The 20,297-nt window shown below is 38.0% G+C and overlaps 1 pseudogene; it reads right to left on the bottom strand.

Annotated features, from left to right (window-relative positions):
- Positions 1-2,465: 2,465 nt before the first annotated feature.
- On the bottom strand, positions 2,466-18,663 carry LOC149829755 (auxin-responsive protein SAUR64 pseudogene; annotated as a pseudogene).
- Between the last annotated feature and the right edge of the window lie 1,634 nt (positions 18,664-20,297).

Here is a 20,297-nt window from a genome sequence, read left to right on the forward strand (position 1 = left end):
GGTGATGGATTGTGACATGAATCGGGTTAGGGCATGCAGATCAGGCCTGTGTTTTCTGTAGGAACAGCTAAAATTTTGAATCTAAATGGGATTGAATCACCTCTATTGGGCCTTGGATCCAACCACTTGTTCATCTCAAAGGGGACTTAAAAGACAGCTTGGCATTGTGGTTACAGCTGCATTTTAATTTCTACTGCACTACTCATGTTATCCAACTCGTTAGGTCAAACCAAAGAAACCAAAACCTGACTATAAGATTATACATGTAAACAAGCAGCCACCAAATGATTGGTGCTTGATAAAATTTTAAGATAACATGGATAGACAGTTGTAATTCCTCTTATTTTTATTAAAAGCTGCAATCATTAAATAATACAAACACCACCTACAAGGGCTCCATCTCACATTTGTGCATTTAATCTAGCTTGGGATCACACCAAGATTGGCAACGATGGAATGGTTGCCTTTGAAATATCTGGGTCTGCCACTGTTTTAGGGTGGGATAAAAGCTGGATACTGTAGGTAGGTCATGGCCAAATTTGAGGAAAAGATTACACAGCTGCAAGCATATATTTTGTCTTATGCGCGAAGAATAGTTTTCTGTCTTCTTAACTTTAAGAGTGACTTGGTCCATAATTCACTTCGTGGAGGAGTACTTTTGGAACTTTCTGTGGAACTCAGCAGAGAGACCTCCAAGAGATGCCATTTAATGAAAATGATATGTGACTTTTCAAGCATAAACTTGAGGGAGGAGTAGGGAGACCTCTTGATGTCAACAAAGCCAATTTAGCTAGGTTATCATTGGAGATTTATTCAAAGAATCAGCTTAGATGCCAAGTACCTCAGCAATAGGAGCATTTGGTCATTTAATGTAGTCCAGAGAGTAACTTTAGTGTGGAGAGGAATTTTCTAGAGACAGAAAAACATTAGCCAAAAATGAGATGGAGATTGGGCAATGGCACCAAGGCTAAGTTTTGGACCTATACACAGATGGACCCAACCCTTGATAGCAAGACTTAGATCTTTCAAAGGTCCTCCTGTTTTTTGCTTTATGTGCCACGTACGCAATAGAGTTTTTTTGTTTTTTTTAAAGGCAAGATGGGGTTAGGCAGACCCCTAGCAGATATCTCTTAAACCCCATGTGGCAGAGGGATTCGAACATGGGCCTTCAGCTTGACACAGGACCCCGCTTACCACATGGGATACCACCTGTAATACAGTTGTCAAGACGGTCTTGATGGATTAGGACTAAAAATAAACATTTGTTGGATTAATCTATTCATGTTCTTTCTTAAAAAAAAAAAATTAGAAACATTTGTTGGTGCTGGGTAACAAGAAAGAATATTTTCAAGATGGCTAGATCTAAGAACAAGAAGACATGGAAAAGATTCATATGTTGCAAAAACAAAGACCCTAAATCTGGGTGGTTTGTTTATAATTATGCAGCAGATGCAAGTAAGCTGTTAACTCCAGATTGGCTTAAAAAGCTAGGCATCTCAATGCCTAGTAGGTGCTATCTTTGCAAGAAAGAGAAGGAAACTCTGGATCATTCATTCCTCAAATGCTGGCGGCTGCTAATGTGTGGAGATACATCCATGACCCATTTGAGCATAAAAAGATTCAGGTTAGATCCATAATTGATGAGACAAATTATTTAAGATCCTATTCTTTTACAATGTGAATCTGGATAAACATGATATCATGTTTAAGTTGCATATAATGATATGCTATAAAACTAGAATCTGACTTCATTTCATACTCTATAGGATAGATCTTACAATGTTTGGTGACAATTGATCCTACGTGCAGTGGCTACTTCCATGATATGGATGGGGATATAGATTCATGTTTGAGAATCACCTTTCATGGTTCTAAGCAGAGATTGGTATGGTAAGATTGGCTAGGGTTTCAAATGATTATAATTTGAATCTGAGAACTAAATGGGTAAATTGCCTGACCTCCGGTTGGCAAAACCTTGTGGCAAGGAATACACTCAGCTTCAACTTTGTGGCAAGGATGCTTCAGTGGGTTTCAAACTTGGTGACATCCCATCAACTTGGTGACATTCGCATGTCGCCCCTTCCAAATGGCTACAAGAGGGAGGAGATGAAGAAACATTTATTTTCTGAGAGATACTTTGTCACAAATGGCTCTTAGGCAACTTTGAGGATGCATCTACGGCTACTCAATGGCACCATCAACACATTCTCTTTTCTTTTTCTTTTTTTATCTTTAACAAAAAAAAAATTAAAAATCTTACTAATTCAGAAAATATACAAGTCTGAAGAGCCACCCTCAAAATAAAAAGGAGCTGATTTGAAACAACACATACAAAACAACAGTCTGAAAACTGGATTCCTGCTTCTGTTGCTGCTAAAATCTAACAATCTATCAAGAGGGGAAAAGTATTATCCCGTGACCCCTTATCCCCAGATGGAAAAGGCTTCCCCATGTTTATGGAAGACTCAGCCTGTGTAGGCAGCTTTCACGCCCTTCTTTAACAGGCAAAGCACACCTGGTTTGTTCTCATCCATTAGCCACCCTATTCTGCATTCCATTTTGCTCAGGTCACATATTGCACCCCCAAAAATCTTCCCTTTTCTTCTGTTGTTGCTCTTCTGAACACCACCAAGTGAGATTCTTCTCCTCCCTCTTGCAGCCATCTTGTGCCATTTCCTGGCCACATCTACTATCCACTTTGTGCTGATCATGCTTGCAGGAGGCTGATGATAATGATCAAATTCTAATTCTAATTCAAAAGCCAAGTGTGGCAATCATCATGTTTTTATACTTCACCTGTGCATTTAGGTGGTTTATTTAGGTAAATATAGAGACTTGGAGGGCGAGTGAGAATGGCATATATGGTTCCTTACGTAAGCCATGTCGCATGGACACACCGTTTTGCCTCCGTGTCACTTTGACACGACAAGTGACACGTTATAACATGCTGACACAGACACTGACACATATGGGTGTTATTTAACAAATTTGTAGTACTTTTTAATAATATTTTAATAAGAGTACACTTTGAAATGTTGAAATATCCGAAAACAGGTTTTGTCTATTAAAAATTAAAATAACATGTGTCCTCATGTCATTGTTTTGCAAAAGGTTTTTGAGCTTTGGTGTCTATCTCATGTCGTGGGTCAGGTTGTACCCATATCTAGGGGTCTCAATGTGTCTGGTTTACCCAAACCCGACCCAAACCAAACCCTATAGGGTCCGGGTATGGTGATAAATAATAAGCGGATTAAGACCTAAGTCCGGACCTGAAGGTCGAATTAGTACAAGGACCCGGGTATAATTTATGAAATTTTTATACCAGACTCGGGCCTGACCTGAGTTCTGACTAAGACCCATAATTTTCAATGTAAAAATTATATAAAATATTATTTTACCGGGTACGATCAAGTGTCTGGTTCATGTAGTTCTTATCGGGTTCGAATATAGTTTCTCTTATAGTAGACCCAATTAGACCTGAGTCACCCTCTACAAATTACTTAAAGAAAAGTGATTTTGGCATCCTCACCCTCTACAAATTGCACCGTGGGGTCCTCATGGGAAGAAGCAATGGACGCTGAACATGTCAAATCACTTTTCACCTGATCTTCTCTCCAAAAATGATATTTGATAGGCCTTGGGTTTGTGGCCCAAATCACATGGTTACATACGTAGGCATGCTATTTAGTAGTTACCATGTCTATTGGGGAATCCTATGCTCATTTGTCCAAGTTGGGGACCCAAAAATGCGTGAGAAAATCTTAACTCTTCAATTATCTTAAGCCTTAGATAAATTTTGTCTTTCACATTTTTGTATCTTTTTTATATGCGAGCATCCTTTAAGTAATAAACCCAATCAAAATGTATTTATAGATAATTTTGCACTGGATCTGATACTAGAAGGCTAATATATACTTGCGCTTGCGCTCAAGTGAACCGTTTAGTATTTGAAACGGTTGAAATGTGACCAAAGATGAATTTGTTGGCATATTATTTTCAGGACTCATGTGAATTTCTCAATCGAGATACGTTTATGGATGATTCTGTACTGGATTTGACACTAGGAGGCTAATATACACTCGTGCTTGCATTCAGATGAGTTGCCTAGTATTTGAAATGGTTGGAATGTGGCTATAGAAGAACTTATGAGATATTACTTTCAAGAATCATGAATACTTTTATAATAAATAAAAAAGTTTTAAATTTTTTCTCAAAATTTTGGGTTTGATTTTTTTTTTTAAAAGGTTGGAGATTTTGAGGGATGTTACACAACATATTTGTCATAACAGTGATCGTTGGTTGTTTCTTAGGCGGGCTTGGGTATTGACAACTTGAAAGCATGCTTGGTTGGAAAGAAACCAATGCATCTTTCAAGGAAAGGCATGTGATCTCGAGGGCATACTTAATCAGCTGCGTTGGGGAATCACTCAGGCCCGAATCAAATGGCATAACCATCCCATAGACTGGATCGGGGTATGCAGGGCCACGTTCGCTCTCCCACCATGATTCGGAAAACCTTGTATTGGGGATGTGCTCATCACACCCATCGCTTTTTCTGCGTTTTATGTAATCTTCAATTCAATACTTGAAGGAAAGTGATTTTGGCATAGTTTCTTTTATAGTAGACCCGTGTCTGGTTCATGTAGTCCTTATCGGGTTCGGATATAGTTTCTCTTATAGTAGACCCGATTAGACCTGGGTCACCCTCTACAAATTACTTGAAGGAAAGTGATTTTGGCATCCTCACCATCTACAAATTGCACCGTGGGGTCCTCGTGGGATGAAGCAATGGACGGTGAAGATGTCAAATCTTTTCACCTGATCTGCTCTCGGAAAATGAGATTTGAGAGGCCTTTGGTTTGGGGCCCAAACCACATGGTTAAGTAAGTAGGCATGCTGGTAAGTAGGGGTGGCAATCGTGTCGAGTTGGCGGGTCGACCCGACGGGTTGGCGGGTCAGCATACCTCAACCCGAACCCGACAAGTTTATTAAACGGGTCGGCTGTGGAAAACACGAACTCGACCCGTTTAATAAACGGGTAACCCGACATGACCCGCCAACCCATTTAATAAATGGGTTGGGTCGGGTAAACGGGTTCTCAGGTTGGCGGGTCGGGTTTATAGGTTGACGGGTTGGCGGGTTGACGGGTCGGGTTGGCGGGTTGGTGGGTTGACCCACCCACCTAACCCGTTTATTAAACGGGTCAGCCGGGTTGGCGGGTTGGCATACCCCCAACCCGAACCCGACTTGTTTAATAAACGGGTTACGCGGGTTGACCCGTTTATGAAACGGGTTGGCTTAAGCCCAACCCGAACCCGCCTAAGAGGCGGGTTGGTGGGTCGTGTCAGGTTTTGCCACCCCTACTGGTAAGTAGTTACCATGTCTATTGGGGAATCCTATGCTCATTTGTCCAAGTTGGGGACCCCCCAAAATCCGTGAGGAAATCTTATGGTACACCGAGACGGATTTGGTGTCCAATAACTAAATTGACCACCAATACGGCCCTCATTGGATTAGTTAGATAAGTCCACTTTTGCTGCAAGCACACTTGGTGCAGATGGATCTGCATTTTACGCTACCTCTGCCTACCACCTCTCTCAGCATTGCGTCCATGTTTACAATAAGGAACGCTAATTTGAGCTTTCCAAAGACATAAAACACAAGTCCTTTTCAATCACCAACTCATTCCTATCTGCGTACCCTTATTTCGATTTCATTGATGCAGGCTGTTTTGATCAAATCTGACTGCATAAATGTGATCTACGTCACCCATTTAGTGAAGAGCAACATTTGAATCACCTGAATCTGATTTGAGTGCAGGATTTTTTGGAAATTCAAAAATCAACCACTGATAAAACACAGTACCTTGTGATTTTAAAAAAATCATGTTTTTCCATAAAAAAGTATGATCGAAGGGTCTATTATTGATAACTCAACCATGCAGAATCCATCTATAGGGTCAGATTTGATCAATATAAACTTGCATCAGTAAGATCTCAGAGGAGTATGAAGATAGGAGATGAGATAGCGGATGAGTGGAACCAAATTAGTTGCATAAAACACCAGAAGATGAAGCTAAGTCGGACGCCTATCTAAGCCTGGCTAGCTAATTAAGGGTACAGGAATTAATTAAAGACTCAGTAACTCGAACAAATTTGCATGCATGGCTCCAGCATTTCTTGGGCACCGCCTATGTCACAAATATTAATGTGATTGTATCATGATATTTTCAAAGGCCAATATAATACAAAAATCATGGCATTATTAAAATATATTGAAAATAACACATTTTTATCACAATATTAGTGCACTAGAAACAAATTTTGGATTTTTTTCATATTATTTTTATCTTTTTAAATGTATATATCTTTTACAACTTTTTTGTATTTTATATATAACAATATTTTCCTTAATTTTGTCAAGAAAAACCAATTTTTCAAAATATCATGAGATTTTCTGTCATTGTGGTTTCCTTGAGAATGAGATGTTTTGTGACAGTAGACCCAGCTTAGAACGAGCCAGGCTCGAGAGCAAAACCTAAGCCTAGGTTGATGCAGCTTATGGGCTAGGACTAAGCATATACGGATCAGGTCCATTTTTTCTATAGAAACTAACTACCGGAGAGTAGGCTTGAATGGATCAGACCACAATAAACTTTGTTCCATCCTGTTGGACACACGACTATATGTGCATGAGAATACTTTAAATCCAATTGGATTCTGCACAAACGTGATCATAGTGGCAGCAAAGATATTGGCAACTGGTGCTGCAAACAGATTATGGTCAGATATCCAATCCGATTCCAACATGTTATTTCCAGATATGGACCCTTTAAGTAACATCTTGAATGTGCATTTGGATCAGATTCAATAAGATTACTTTTTGATTCAGATTGGATTCCCGTCAGCATTTAAAGTTGGATCTGGAGTTGATTTGAATCAAAATCTGACCCGATTGCATTTCTTTTACATATAAATAGCTCATTTTTGTTGTATTTTGTTGGGATCCAGTATTACCACATGTATTTCGGATTTGGATTCAACCATACCTCCTCAGATCTGATTCGAATTCGGATCCAAATTTGGAACTACTGTTTACATTTCGGAATCAGATCCCATTCTGACAAGATCTGGCCTGAATCCGACATATTTCCACCTCTATTGGTACATGGGGCTAAGAACTGCATCTCTGGTATTAATATGTAGGCTGAAATGTGCATTCAAATAAATGGTGACGAAAGAATACAAACCAGGCCTAAGACCCAGCAGTTTAACCCGAACCCAACAAATTCACAATCCAAGTTGGCTAAGGGATGGATATGGGTTCAAATCTAAACTAGGTTTTGGCAGTCTAGAGTTCACATGAACTTAATCTGACCCGGCACCAAATAAAATGGTTATATGTTTTTCGATAGGTCAATTGCATTATATAACACTATGTGACAATATTGTGATGTATTTAAGTACGTATTAAATTACCAACCAATCCATATTAAGGTTAGAAGTTTATAAACTCAATAAAACATAGTAATATTACCTTACTCAAAGGGACTGAGGTCCACCTACAAAGTTGATCACTAGAACTAATTAAAAAATAAAACATAATTAAGTAGCCAACTGTTTAGTAATTTAATAATTCTAAATTGGCATGAGAATTTGGATCATTTGGATCCCATCTTGATAGATAAAACATGAGAATTCGGATCTAGTCCAAGGCTGAAGAACAATTGAGCCTATCCTGCAAATGGTGCAAGCCTCTGATAGATATTGCCCCCAGCAAGGACCCACACCATCATGTGATAAGGTCTACGACCTTACAATTAATGTTTGAAAATCATTCATCCTGCATGTATCCAAGAGAAATGGACAACATCACATGCCTGCTCCCCCTGGGTTGTGCATGGAGATGTACGGCTGTATCCATGATCTTGATGTATGTCTGAATCCATCCAATGGTCACCATAATTGCATGGTCCAACGTCTCAATGGATTGGGTGAGCCTTTTGTATGAACCCACATTTTACAGTTTGGATTTATCAAATTTTGCTTTTTGAATCATCCTTTAACTCCTCGGGTAAAGAGAGAGCTCCCACACCACCGAGGTGGTATCAGTAAGCCGGGTCCGGGGTCCTGTGCCAAGCTGAAGACCCAGGTTCGAATCCCTCTGCCACATGGGGCTTAAGAGATATCTGGTAGGAGTCTGCTTAACCCTAGCTTGCCTTTCAAAAAAAAAGAGAGATGGCTCCCAGTCAAACTTTACTATATATATAGCGTGTAAAACTTTGGTTTAACTGTTTGATCCACTGAATGAGCTAGGATGGGCCCAAAAACAGTGATTCCTAGCCCTTGAAATATGCCTTCCAATGTCTCAAGAATCATCGAATTCCGAAATCGGAAGACAAAGTTATGGCCTGTTGAAGTTGCATGTGTTGATTTGCTTTCATTTAGGACCCAAATAGTCAGATTGATTCGGGTTGCTCCTATATTCACCTGGGTCAGTAAAGGAAAATTCTCATACGTATCACTTTTTTTTTTTTTCTAACCTTGTGTTAGAAAACAAAAACCAAATTAAACCCATCCTTATTGCGTGTCAATTTGTTTGAAACTCATTTTTTATGTCAATTTTTTCATTGCCTTTATTAATGTAAAACCTTTTTAATTATGCACGCATTGATTAATCAGTATATGCCTATTTCAGATATTAATGCTAACCATGATTGCTTAATACCCAGTTATTGGCATTAACTTCCTAGGTAATAATACACAAATCTTCCACATGCTGTACCAATTGAATCTTCCTTCATTTTACTTTGTGATTAAAAATGGGTCTGAGGCAACTGGAAGGATGACAAGCATCTACTGCTACTTAAAGACACCATCACCATATGGGTAACGAGATGGGAATGATTCACGGTATGCACGCACCCGTACCTTGATTGTATCCTACAACTACACGTTGTGGGACCTGAATTGGGATTGGGTGACTCTCATCTCACTATGTCACTGCAGCCGATCACATGGTGGGATTTTGTGGCCCCACAACAAGAAATTGTTGGTATTCACAAAAAAGCTACTACAAGGACAAAGGTCAATAGTGGCAATTTTTCTTGCAGCTATTGTTCTATTTTTTGTCGTTGTTGGCCTATAACGGTGAGAATTCTTGCCGATAAGTCACCATAAATAAATGACTTTTACTGATTAATAACAACAAAATTTATAGGTCAACATGAAAGCTGACCCAAATGCAAGCGAGATTACTCGTCGAAAATAAAAACACTAATAGCGACGAGATAGCCTATAACAGTGAGGTTGTTTTAACGGCGAGATATCCTAAAACGACAAGATCTTTGGCTCACCGTTATAGGCTATCTATAGGTTATAACATTCAATGCTCGCCATTATACCTTATAATGACGAGTATTAACTGGCCGTTATAGGCTATAACAGGAAGAATTACCTCACCATTATAGCCATCTTATAATGGTGAGACAGGGATCTCGCCTATAATGGCGGGACATGGAACTCGCTTATAATAACGAGACAAAAATGTCACCGTTATAGGTTATAAACCTGTAAATTTAAAATTGAAAATTAGTTTTAACTTTTTTTTACCTTCACATTTCAAATACATGCACTTTCAATACACTTCAGCAAAAACTTCAAATATACTAAAATTAACAACTAAAATATATATTCAACAAAAACTTCAAATATACATCATCAAACATTCAACTTCAAATACAAACCCATTACACTTCCTACATCCTTTCAAAGCCTAGAATAAACACACTTCAAATACAAACCCCTTATACTCCCTACATCCTCTCCAAGCCTGCAACAAACATATACACTTCTACAATTCACATAAATTAAAATTTAATTGTAGCAATTGTAACAAAGAGTTAAGAAATCAAAACATATACAATACAAAGTGTGAGTTACTTACAAAGGTGTCTTTTGCTTTGCTACATATGAATGTTGTTATTATAGGCTATAAACCTATAAATTTAAAACTAAAAATTAGTTTAAATTTTTTTTTATATTCACATTCATATTTCAAATACATACACTTCCAATATATTTTAACAAAACTTTAAATATACTAAAATTAACAACTGAAACAAATATTCAACAAAAACTTCAAATATAATGAAATTAACAACTGAAATATACATTCAACAAAAACTTCAAATATATATTTTGAACATACATCTTCAAACATTCAACTTCAAATCCACTATATAATCTCCAAACCTATAACAAACGCACTTCAAATACAAACCTCTTACACTAGCTATATCCTCTCCAAGCCTACAACAAACATATATACTTCTATAATTTAAATAAATTAAAATTTAATTATAGCAACGAGTTTAGAAATCAAAACTTAGAGAATAAGAAACTTATCATTATTTATAGAACACACTCACTATCGATTTCTGTCTATCTATTTTGGTCTGCAAATAACAAATTAAGAATATATTATATCAAATATATTTAGCATTAAATTATATAAAAAATATAAATTTAGAGAATAAGAAACTCACCCTCATTTGATATCTCTAGAAGTACAAAGATGATCTACTAGTATGTTGAACTATTTATTTTGCTCTACTCATCGAATTTTTTCACACTTCAGAGTCGACTCCCTTGGGAGGATGTTGTTCTACAACATCACATCACAAAGTCAACCTTTATCTTTCATAAAATTACATAATGAAATATGTATCAATCCTCTAAATCATCTCGATGTAACAACATGAAATCTTCATCGATGGTGTGTGTGTGTGTGGGGGTGGGAGGTGGGGTAATGAATCAACCTATTGATACACACCACTGTCTTATTTTTCATTATGTTTAGCTAAATATGGTACAATCTAGTATACATTTCTTGGTATTATCTTTTGTATTATATGCATTTCGCTATTTGTGGGTTCTCTAATATAAAATACTTGCATAGCTTGAAAGGATAAAATGAAGGGATTCTCTTGGTAAGATCAGTGAGACATGTTGACACATATAAAGTATTCATCCTTATGTATGTGCCTATTATCAAACCAATTACATCTAAACATATACACCCAATGTCATCATATATATTTAAATTCAATAATATCCTTCATAATACTGTAATAGTCTAAATTAGGCTCCCCTACGTGATATATGAATGACTAGGTGCACCATGATGGTAAAAAATACTAGTGAAAATATCTTCTTCAAAGCACATAAGATTAATGAAATATTTTCCTTAATCTTTATTAAAGCATATCTTCTCAATGTCCTTGTGAACAACAGTTTGAACATATGTCTCAGACAAATTAAAGGTATGTCGATTGTCTTTTTCAAATATCTACAAACTATAATAAAAAATAGGTGCTGAAAGAAGATGCGTCTATTATGACTCTTCATTCTAAAAAATTTAGCATCATTTATGTTTATGCATTGCCCAATGTTAAATGCATAGCCGTCAGAATACTTCACATCCTTCAACTAATCAAAAAACTCATTCTTATGCTAACTAAAAAATGTATATTGTGTATGTGGTTTCTTCGATGTTGCACCACTTTTATCTAAGTGCAGGTGATGATGTATCTTTCTAAGTCTTAAATCATCCTATGCATTTTTGTTATCTTTTGTTTTACCCTTCTCATCGAGCAATGTATATAAGATATTCTCAACATGCATCACATCTAACTTGTGTTTTAGCTTCAGTGATGACTAATATGGTAGTCGAAAAATATATATTTTTTGTTCAATTGAGATATCATTGGTTGTCAGCACATTCTTTTCTATTTTTACCAACCCATACTTGTTCGAAATCAATAGTAACATACTTAATTGTACCTCCAAATAATTCATTTAGTGGCCCTCTAAGCTCCACTCTATCGTTGAACTCCTTCCTTTGATAATGCCAAGTGTAATCTTCTGGTAAGAATCGATGGTGTGCCATGTAACACGTCATCTTGCTGAACTTCAAGCTATTTGAAACTGTATCGACGTTGTAAACTGGACAGGAAAGCTTTCCCTTCATAGACCACCTTGATAAGTTGCACTATAAGAAAATTGCCAATTAGCGATGGATATTTGCGATGGATTAACAAGAGAAACTAATCCATCGCTAAGAGTTGTAATATTTATGAAACTAGCGACGAAAAAACTTTCTTCACTACCTCCATCACTAGTTAGCGACGACAAGTTTTTGTTACAACACACGCGATGGTTAACGACGGATTTGGCGATGAAAGTTTTTTCGTCGCTACGTAGCGATAAAGTTAGCGACTGAAATATTTTTTCGCTAACTGGTCATCAAAATTTACGATGGAGTTGTGATGGAATTAGGCCATTGCCAAATCCGTCACTAATTTTCTCGTAAATCCCTAATCTGAGCCCTTTTTTCTCTTTCATGTTTCGTCTCTCCCGTCAGCTCGATGCACTCCTTCGCCACCCGATGCACTCCCCGGCCCACCGCCTGGCCCGTCACCCCCTGGTCCGCCGCCCAACATCTCCCATGTAAATCCCTCTTTATTTTTTTTCCGGCAGGGGGGTACCTGTCTCTTTTATTTTCTCCGGCAGGGGGTCGGCCCCCCCGCCTCGTTTGTTTTTTCCGGTAGGGGGGGCGACCCCCTGCCTCATTATTTTATTCAGGCAGGGGGTCGCCCCCCTGCCTCGTTTGTTTTTTCAATTTGATTATGACTTACATGTGAAATTATATAATAAAATCATGCTTCAAATGAATGTATCGTGTTATGAATAGTTTGCACATGAAAATATTAAGTTATTAATACATGCATCATAATTCTTGTGATTGTCTGACATCATATATTGCATGATAAATTTGATATTTTCTTCATCATAGCATTCTGATGATTCTCTTTTAACTGGTTAGGATATTGTTCGTAATATCATACGACAAAATGACTGCAAATTATGAATGGATATACTGTAGGATAGTTGACAATAAGTTATCGCATGAATATATGGATGGTGTTGAAAGTTTGATTGATTTTGCAATGGCAAGTGCCAGTACAGTGGATCCTACAAGTCGGATTAAGTGTCCTTGCAAGATTTGTAAGAACAATCGATTTGTAGGACCTCATGGCATTAAACATCACCTATACAAGAAGGGTTTTGTAAGCGATTATCAGAATTAGACGTTTCATGGTAAAGAATTTAGAAACAATTTTGATGCACGGGGGTGAATGTGGTGCACGATAAGCCATATATGGATTTGATATTTTATGCCACAAGAACAGAACTGAGTTCTTCTATGGGTCCTAGTGATGTAACAACTGTAGTAGATGAAGAATCACCAAACGATGCAGCTAGTAGATTTTATGATTTACTTAGAGATGCTGATGAACCACTTTGGAACGGTTGCGAGAGTCACACTATTTTGTCTGCAGTTCTTCAACTAATGAATTTGAAGTCCAAGTATAATTTGAGTCAATCATATTTTGACCGTTTGTGCATGATTGTGAAGAGTATGTTGCTTAAAGATGATAAATTGTCATAAAATTTCTATCGTGTGAAGGTTATGGTCAATGCTTTAGGTATGGGGTATAAAAAGATAGATGCTTGTCCAAATAAATGCATGTTGTATTTCAAGGATCAAGAAAACAATATATCATGCCCGTTATGTGGGCATCCCCGGTTCAAGCCAAAGACAAGAGGCAATGGTAGCACGAGATCAAAAGAAGTTTCATACAAGTTGCTCTGCTACTTTCCTATCACTTATAGATTGCAATGATTGTATATGTCTTTAAGGACAGCTAAACACATGAGATAACATGCAAATAAAGTTCGACATGATGAAGACAAGATCACAAATTCTGTTGATGCAGAAGCTTGGAAGCACTTTGATCGTACTCATCAAAACTTCACAATGGAAGTGAGAAATGTTAGACTCAGTCTATGTATAGATGAATTTAATCCATTTGGGGATATATCAACTCCATAATCATGCTGACCAGTATTTGTAACTCCATACAACCTTCCACCAAGCTTGCCTTTCCAATTGAAAATGACAATTGATGTTGTTTCCCATAAACATATCCTTCACATATATTTTTTGGGAATATGATCAGAGGTAACCCAAATACCATTTTTTTTTCATTAAAAAGCTTTAACCCCTTAAAATGCAAATGACCTTATCTTAAGTGCCATAGTGTAGATATATCATCAATATTAGTAACTGAGGCATGATGATCAAAACATGAAGATTTAAGAGGGAACACACGATTTTGTGCCATATGAACTTTGGCTAAAAACTTCTCATCCTTCATTATTTCACATACATTATTTTTGAAAAAATGGAACAACCATTTTGTATAAGTTGACCCACACTTAGTAGATTTTGTGCCAAACCAGGTACATAATAATATACATCTTTGATAAATTTTTGTTCACCTGATTTAAAACTACTTCTACTATTCTTTTTTCCACAATCTGAACTTGAATGTTATTGCCAAGCCAAACTTTCAATTTTACTGACTCATCAATGCTTTTGAACAAACTTTTCTCACCAGTCATGTGGTTACTACAACGATTATCCAAAAACCACACGTCTTGACTACTAAGATTTAAATTTGTGCTGGTAAGAAAAGGATTGTTGTCTTTCTCTATAAAGTTTGCTTGTTGTTTTGCCTTCTCAAAATAATTTGCTTCTAAACGACCAAACTTTTTACAAAAGAAGCATTGTTTACCTTTGAAACATTGGCTGCCTTGATTATTTTTTCAGCATTATTATTTCTTTGGTAGTTTGACCTTCCACATTCTCTTCCTTTACCATGATAGCCACCTCGGTAACCTCTTCATTCTTGACTTCTGCTGTCATTTTTTTTATCATTGTTGCTTGCTTCTTTGTTATCAATTTTAGATGAAAAAGCATGCTTAGTCACATTTTATATACCGCTATTCATTTGTTGTTCATGTGCCAACAATGAGCCCATTAATTCATTTAAGGTATAAATAGAAAAAATATTGGATTTCTCTATGGCGGTAACTACATGATCAAACTTAGGTGGTAAACTTTTTAACACATTTTCAACTACCTTTTGATCAGCAATACATTCTACAAAGGTTCTCATTTGATAAACAATAATAGCAAGCCTTGACAAAATTTTTTAAATCCAGTCACTGCCTTTCATAGAGAATGTTTCAAATTCTCTACGTAGTGTTTGGAGCTTGACTATGGTGATCTTCTTGTCATCATGAAATTCTTGCTTTAGTATGGTCCATGCCTCCTTTGATTTAGTCACACTCGCAATTCTTAAAAATATGACATCTGTCATGGTTTGTTACAACACCAACAATGCCTTAGCATCCTTCTTGCGACTTTCATAGGCATCACCATTTTTCTCCCTTGATTTGGAGGTCTCTGTTTCTGCATAACCATTTTGAACAAGATCCCATAAACCTTGTGAAAGGGATTTTTTTTTTATGCTCTAAAATTCATAATTCTCACCATTAAAAATTGGTACCAAGGATTGTGATAAATTCAACGTGTTTGGGTTACTAGCCATTTGCCTTACCTCACTTTAATCCTCTTACCAAGGACTGTTTGCACCAATGAACCCTTCCTTTTCTGATCTGAACTTGGCTGCTTTGATACCACAACTTGTTGATAATTTTTGTTCTTCACAAAATAACCTGCAAAAATATTTAAGATGGAGGAAGGAAAGAGACGTATGGTAAAATAAAAAATGAAAGGCAACACATCTCATTAATGTTTCAAAAAATGCATACACATATATAGACTCTATTACTTGACACACACGTATCCTCTATGTGACCACTACTCCATTGTTTACGTAACCATAAAACCACTATTCCTAAAAAGTAGAAACTACCCAATCCACTACTCTGCTTCCTATTTTTTTGCATCCAATATTCTACCCTTAACTAACCACAAATCCACTACATCGTAACTCCCTACGAACATCAACCCCCCCTAGGTGCACAGTGGCATCGGTGGTGGTGCCAACTATGGGGCGCCAATTTGTGCTGCTACCGACTGTGGGTCTTGAACATATGGAAGAGAGGAAGGAGATGTCGTGTGACGGTAGAGGAGAAGAAGGAAGTGAGGAGGAACATCTCTCTCTCTCTCTGTGCGTAAAATGCGTGAAAGAGTGGGGGGTGTTGGACCCCCTTTCCTTTTTTTTTGTTTTTATACGGGTTAGAGTTACCCTAACCCATTTATAAATGTCACTCTATAATAGCGACATAATTGTCACAATTATAGATTATAACCCTATAATGGTGAAAGGCAGATCTTACCGTTATTGATCTACAATAGGGAAATCTTCTAGCCATTAAAGTGTTTTAACGATTAGATAATCTTGCCATTATACACATGCCTTTAACGGCGAGATGTGTGCAAGGGCAAGGCATTCCGGGGGATATCCAGCTTACCGTTATTGATGAAGCTACCAACGACGAGATTCATGGTCATAGTAGAGTAATAACGATAAGATATTTATGTCCCTTCTATTACCTATCAATTAGTAGAGAAAAAAATCTTGTTCTTATTACTTTATTAATAGTGGTGAGATTTTTTGTTGCTGGAAAAGAGTCGCCGCTATTATCCTCATCCTTGTAGTGCACTCTTCTAAACCCCTACTGATCTTTTCTTGAAACTTATGGTTGGTGCCTTGCAATCTTAAGTTTTATAATCTGCCCAAATTAATAAAATTGGTTTTATCTATTTCCCCCAAAAAGAAAAAAAACTGACTATGGATCTCCTCAATCCATTTGGATGTCACCTATTGGTGTAACCTAATGCACGGGTTATCCAGTTTCTAGTTCAAGATGGAAGCGCATGGGTCCTGTTTTATCTCATTCAAGCCTTCCTGTTTTTACACTAGGAAGGAAGATGAACCATTTTCTAGCAACTTAGCAAAAAACTTACCCAAAATCTTTATCTCTATCTCTCTCTCTCTCTCTCTCTCTCTCCCAAGTGGCAACAACAACTCTCATCCCTATAATGCTGCAAAATTCTTTGTGGTGCTGGTGTTGAATTCCTTGTGGTGCTAAAGGTACACATATTTCCTAGGATCATTTTTCTTTTAGATAATTGGTTTCTTAGGATTAATGGATGAGCGTTCTAGTAGCCTCCCATAATTTACAAAATGAATGATGTCTTTCTTTTGTTTAGGCAGCTTAAATGCCTCCTCATTTGGCGAGGAGCTTGTTGTTTGCATTTATAACTTTTTCTCTAGAGGACACTAGTGAGAATTATGGATATAGGACCCAAAATGTGTACGTAAAGCCCCATTGTTTACATTAAATAAAAATAAGTGGCTCATTTGGTGATAAAAAAGAATTGTAACCAATAACATTAGCAATGTTATTTAAACTTGATCCAGCCAAACATATGGAAAATAAAAATAATAATCTTCACATGACTTAATTACACTTTGGGGTATAAATAGTTGAACCATTTTTCTAGACAGGGTAAGCTACCTATAGGCTGAAAAAGTTTAGATTATAACTTGCCAAGAAGTTATAGTTATTCCCCACGATGGCTATGATTCAAACACGGGCTTGGAGTCGACCTCATCTAGGCTAACGGGCTCATAATTATCTTGAGCTTATCTCAAATATAAAGTGAATAGTCCAGGATCCAGCTTGAACCATGTCAAGTCCAAGCTTCTCCCAATCTAGAATAGGTTTAAGGCGCCCACAAGCCAGACTTGGTAATTAGTTGTTGACCCTCTTCTCTTTTGTATACAAGGGCTCCCTCCCTGATCCTAATCACGCGCGCGCGCACACACACACACACACACACACACACACACACACATATATATATATATATATATATATATATATATATATATATGGACAGAGAGAGAGAGAGAGAGAGAGAGAGTTGTCATTCACTTTGGGGGTGTGAGAGAGATTGGGTAAGTTGTTAAAATGGGAGAATGCATATGCAACAGGAATTCAGGCTGAGTACGTGCCAGTGTTAACTAGTAATTGGTACCAGTCATGTATAGGTAATAAAACAAATTTCCCAAATGCTTTATTAGGTGATCGACCTAAGTTCATTTTACTTATGATTTAGAACAGGAAAAATACAGTGAACAGGCAATTTCTTGACCAAAAAGTTGGAATTTATCTCAAAATTTCCATTTTTACAAATGTATTTTATATACAATATTCTCTTTGCTCAAAATCCATGAAGGGGCACCTGATGGCAGGGGTAGCTCTGAGGCAACTCTGACGATGACAAGCATCTAGTGCTACATAAAGATGCCACCAATGCATTCTCCATCTGCCTAGTCATGTCTCTGTGCACAAGTGACATGATGTAGTCGATGATTGTAGAGTCACAAGGGAATGTAATTGCACCGTCCAACCCAAACTCTTCTTCAGCCATCTTCAATAGCTCCTGGAAGATGGATCTTTGGAGGCAAGCCAAGGGAATCATGTACCTTTTGCCATCTGCGGCATAAGCCACAAAATGGCCCTTCTCTGCAATTTCTGCGACTTTGGTGTTGCTCTTGTTCACAACACCAAACGAGATTCTTCTTCTCCCTCTAAAGGCCATCTTCTGCCACTTCTTAGCCATCTCCACTAACCTCTTTGTGCTGATCATTCTTGCAGGTTGAAGATGAAGATGATGATTGCGCTTCAAAAGCTTTTCTCAAAGAACAAGCAAAAGTATTTTGAGTGTAGCTGAGTTTGAGTTGTGATTATTGATACGTTGTGTTGTTGGGAAACTTTGGTCACTTGTGCTTGTATATAAAGAGCGAGGGAGTGACTAAAATTGGGTACATAGATGGCAAGTAGGAAGCATGTCATGTGGGGGGCAATACCACATGGGTAAGGAGATGGGTATGCTGGAGGCCACCACAGCATGGAGACAACCCTTCTTTTTGTTCATCAACTGGAGGGGCCTAACACGCATGATGATCCAATCAAGCAACCGGCTCTCAAAATAGAGGATTAAAAAATTGAGGATGGTCAGATGTCTCAATCACTCTCGTTATCAAAACATAAGGTGGATGGATTAAAAACATTTGATCTGGATTTACATGAAAGTCTGAGTGGGATTTGAGAAGCATGTGATCTTGGGGGGAGAGGGGTCAATACCATATGGGTAAGGAGATGGGTGTTCTTGTAGTCATGACAACATGGACAGATCTGTACATATGCTCATTTTATCCTAATACTGGTGGACCTGAATCTGGACCCAATTATCTTAACCATGTCCCAGCCTATCACATGGGGGCATTCTGTGTGTTCCGGACCGCTATGTTTTTCACCTTTTTGCTCTGATGTATATACCTCTTTGGCACTGTAGAGTGCCCCACAAGGACTTACGGCCTAAGAAACCCGTGTATTCGGACCCTCTCTTCCCCTCTTGATGTACTTTGCTTTCAAGTATCTATAAAGAAGCTTTTTGCATCTCTCTCTTTCTTTGTGCTTGTGCATACACGTACTCTTGCTTTCGCTCGTGCGCGTGTGTTGTGCGTTGCTGGTGCGCTTAAAAGGCCTGCCTTCGGTGTGCGTGATTTCCCAAAGCTACGTCACGGGGGCCTTCGCTTCCCAGCCCGTGACAAGTTGGTACTAGAGCCTTGTCGACATTGGGAGTGACAATGACGCCAAAGAAGATTGCCATGACGCCTTCAAGCAGTGTGGTTTCTGCTGAAGAGGACTTCATGGCCGATGATCGGGTGTCAGCCATCTCGCGCGATGTGGCGAAGCTGACTGGGTCAGTGACCAATATGGAGAAGTTGGTTAATGGAACTTGTGTCGCTTTTAGAGATCTCAATGCAGAAATCAAGACAGCAGTAGAGGGAGTAGAAGACTCGGCGGAAAGTCTTGCCACTAAACTTAACTACTCGGTGGAGGACTTTTCCACCAGATTTGATGATTTGTTGGGTCGGTTCAACATCATGGCTGCTGAATTGGATGTTGTTTGATAAAAGAATAAACAGTTAGAGAGGCAGTTGAGAACTGCCCGGGCTGGCGGTGTTGCGATATATGTGAATAAACCACGTTACAGGCTACCTGAGCCTGCAAAGTATAAAGGCACGCGGGACTCAAAGGATCTCGAGAATTTTATCTACGAGATGGACCAATTTCTAGAAGCTGCGAGGATAGAGGAGGACGCAGATAGGCTGCGTACCGCAATAATGTACTTTGCGGATGAAGCGACCCTTTGGTGGAGACGTCGCTTAGGTGATGTTCGACAAGGATTGGTTGCTATAGTCTCATGGGAAGACCTCCAGAAGGAAATGCGAGACTACTTTCTACCTAAAAATTAAGAGAAAATGGCCCGCAAAAGGTTAT

Source organism: Nuphar pumila, chromosome 8, assembly GCF_984573655.1.
Source record: "Nuphar pumila chromosome 8, dmNupPumi1.hap1.1, whole genome shotgun sequence".
NCBI lineage: Eukaryota > Viridiplantae > Streptophyta > Magnoliopsida > Nymphaeales > Nymphaeaceae > Nuphar > Nuphar pumila.